The sequence below is a fragment of the Carya illinoinensis genome, chromosome 5 (assembly GCF_018687715.1).
Source record: "Carya illinoinensis cultivar Pawnee chromosome 5, C.illinoinensisPawnee_v1, whole genome shotgun sequence".
Taxonomy (NCBI): domain Eukaryota; kingdom Viridiplantae; phylum Streptophyta; class Magnoliopsida; order Fagales; family Juglandaceae; genus Carya; species Carya illinoinensis.
Genome location: NC_056756.1, coordinates 16358344 through 16362145, shown reverse-complemented (window position 1 = coordinate 16362145; position 3802 = coordinate 16358344). Strand labels below are relative to the sequence as shown.

At 33.4% G+C, this 3802-nt stretch overlaps 1 long non-coding RNA gene across 1 annotated transcript; it reads left to right on the top strand.

The window, feature by feature from the left end:
- The first annotated feature begins 1585 nt into the window (after window positions 1-1585).
- On the top strand, window positions 1586-3253 carry LOC122312012. Its single transcript, XR_006242933.1, has 3 exons — window positions 1586-1786; window positions 2402-2509; window positions 3096-3253. It is a non-coding gene; the product is annotated as an uncharacterized LOC122312012 (long non-coding RNA).
- Window positions 3254-3802: the final 549 nt, after the last annotated feature.

The following is a 3802-nucleotide window of genomic DNA, read 5'->3' as shown; positions in this document are numbered from 1 at the left end:
TGGTAACAAATAATATATTTCGAACAAGATATACAATTTCATATTTTAAGAATAAAAAGAAAAGTCATAGTTTTTATAGTTTTATTCTCTATAAATTTTGTTTACTTTTCAGATATCTTGCATGAAAAAGTCTTGTACAATTGAAGTTAAACAAATAGGGATATTTTGGGAAATATAAATAATTTCTATAGGATGTATAGGATAAATCAAACATGAGAGTATCATATTCAATGGAATGACATTAGATTTTTTTTTTTTTTTTTGTTAATGACATGTTTCCCACAAAGGTCAACGATCTCAATGAACTTGCAACACAAAGATGTGTATGCTCGGTGGGTGGTGAAGCACCTCTGATGCCTAAGCTAGTTATTTAGGCGTTTAGAGTGAACTTTTATGTAAAAGTATGTGAGAGCGTGTTTCTAACTTGAGATTAGGCTTTTATACTTCGGGGCCAATTTCCTGTACTCAGGTGTGTTCGTTCACTATACAAGGTACCATGCCATCACATTTAATGTGGCGTGGCTTTCCCAGATTATGTCCCCTATGGTAGTTGGGTGAGTGCGGCCATTATCTGGACACTCTCTCAGGAATAAAGCCTCCCACTAAGATCTCCTACCTGTGTTCTGTATCTATCCAGTTAATACGACATAACTTCCCTGCAGATCATCTAGACAAGGTAGTAAGATTGAACATTGTTCTATCTTCAAGTATTATAAATATTTATAAAAGTTACAAGCTTATATAAAAGTTTGGTAATGTTGTACTCTTTATATACTCCAGTAATATGATTAGCTATATTAATTTTATATAGGTACATTAAATACTTTTATATAGTTATAAAGTGACCTTGTCCACCAAATAAATAACTATTAACTAAATTTTGACTCACCAACTCAACCAAATAAATTTTTTTTTACTAGGATATAAATATTTATTTGGTGGACAAGGTCTTGTCAGAAGAATCCACAATATTTATAACTATTAACTAAATTTCTCAAAGAACTTTAAATACTTCCTTGTAGGAGAATGAGATGAAATAAAAAATTTATAAATAATAATAAGATATTTTATAAATATTAGTGAGATAGTTTGAGTTAAGTATTTTCTAAATTTTAAAAAATTAGAAAGAAAAATATTTGAATAAAAAATATTATAAAATTAAAATATTATTAGAATATAGTTTTAAAATATTATTTTTATTTAAAGACTTGAAAAAGTTGATTTTTTTTTTATTTGTTTGAAAGTTTGGAAAATTTATAATAATTAGTTTGAAAATTTAATATTTGAATTATATTTAAGAATGTGATTAGGACTGTTCAAACGGGCCGGGTAAACCGAAATCCGGTTCCGGTTTTCGGACCGGATCAAATCCGGGCCGAAATCCGGATTTAGAAAACCATATCAATCCGGATCGGGTATCGGATTTTAAATCCGGATCCGGGTTTAAAACCCGCCGCCCCCCCCCCCAATTCGTCTTCCCCCCCAGACTTCACTCCTCCCTCTCTCTCTCTCTCTCTCTGTGCTTTGCGTCTCTCATCTTCTCTAGCCCTAGTTTCCTTTCTCTCATCTGCTCTCTCTCTCTCTCTCTCTCTCTCTCTCTCTCTCTCTCTCTCTCTCTCTCTCTCTCTCTCTCTCTCTCTCTCTCTCTCTGTGCTTTGCGTCTGTGTCTACGATGCCCTAGCCCCCGAAATCACTCTCATCTGCTCTATATCTCAGTATGCTATCTGTGATGCCGAATGGTGGAAGTGCTTTAGGATCCAAGAGATTAGAATGTATTTCCGTTTGGGTAAGTTTTCTTTCTCCCTCTATTGTGTTCTCTCTTTGTTGGGTTTTTTTTTTTTTTTTTTTGTTGAGAATGTTTGAATGTTTGAGGATTATTTTTATGCGTTAGATCCGTTTGAATGTTTGAGGAGTATTCTGTTTAGATCTGTATAGCTGCAAAATGGTAGAGCCGTGGGTTATTATTATTTGGAAGAATGGGTTTAGATCTGAAGAATGGGTTTCTCTGTCTGTCTTTTCGTTGGTCTCTCTGCTTCATGTTCATGGCTTCCCGACTCCCAGGATTCATTCCAGTTCCCGGTTCGCCATTCCCAGTTGAGGTATTCTTGAGACCCCCTCAACGAATTCCTTATCTTAATCTTCCACCGTCAAGTTCTTACTCCATAGTTGCTTCTTCTGAGAACATTTCGAGCTCTGGAAGAGGATCACCGGCACTTAATGCTGTCAAGGAGGAACTCGCCTATGTACTTATCTACCCATTTATATGTTTGTGTGCGTGGTTTGTGTTATACGAAATTTGTGGCCAACTTTTGGTCTGAAGGTGTTTTGTTTTTCAGTTTCCTTATTGTTTTTATTTTGCTTTGAGGAGGTTTCCAAGTTTAGTGCTTTTCTATACTTCCAGGGCAGTTGGTAGTGGCATCATTGCTCAGCCGGAATATCAAATCTCGGCTATTACTACGAGAACCTGAGAAAGCAATCACCTTGTTCATATGATTTTATACCTTACAAAGTAAGCACTAATAAGGAAAGTATTTGAATATAAATTTTATACCTTACAAATATATATTTGCCGAATGCTCATATTCACATGATTTCCAATGTCAAAGTTTTTTTAGGAATTCACATATTCTGTACACTTTCTTTGGTGGTTCTTTGAGGATTTCTATTACAAATAAGAGCAGTACATATATAACATACACCATATGTTTGGTGTAATGTGTTGGTGAAATTACTTTTTCTTGCTTGACATAACCTGCTTCTTATTTTTATGGGTAAACAATAAATCATGGATTCACAATTCTTGAGTTGGTTTCACTCTAGGCCAGAGAATTATCTTCTTCTAGGCAGTTTGAACCAATTTTTAAATCTAATCCTGTTTTAGCATGTTTGGTCCTGTTTTTTGTGCCAATATAATCTATTATCACTTCATTACCCATTTGTAATATGGGCATGATGGATTGAGGATCATGCTCATATTACAACAACCTCATCAGCTTCAAGGAGTGGTAATCTTATTAGTAGTAAATTAGCTAATTAATACTATGCAATTAGAGCCTCTAAAGACTACTGACTTTCTTTGCATACAAATTGTGCAGGATCTCTCTCAATCAGATCCCTCGGAAGTTGCTACTTGTTGGATTTATTTTGTAATTCATACCTTGTAGTTTTGTATTTTGTATTATAATGTAATGTGTAAATAATAAAATAATGTAATATGTAGTGGATTGGATGCATTTTATTTTTTCATTTTTATATATTTTTATTATTTTGGAAAATGTTAGTATTATGCTTTTTAATGAGTTAGAAAACTTTTTATATAATATGGCTTTGATAAAAATTATGATTTTCAACACTTTTTTTAATATTTTAAAATATAGGATAATCATGCTTCTCAATATTTTCATATAAATATAGGCTTTTAAAAAAAGAGTATGATTTTCAATTTTTTTTTTAATTTCTATAATAAATATAGGTTTTTACATAAAAGAGAAACATTCTTTTTAACATTGATTTTTCTTAAAAAATCCTTAATATAATATAGGTTTTTATTTAAAAAATAATTATGCTTTTAAAGCCTAAAAAAAAAAACCGGGTTCAATCCGGAACCCGGAATCCGGTTTTTGAGAGACCCGGATTCATCCGGGTTCCGGCCCGTTCCTGACCCGGGTTAACCCGGTCTGGGTTCCGGCCCGGATTTGAAATCCGGGTTCCGGTTTGGGTATATCCGGATTTCCGGGTTGGAACCCGGATGAACAGCCCTAAATGTGATAAAATGAGATAAGATAAGATGAGATAAATTTTA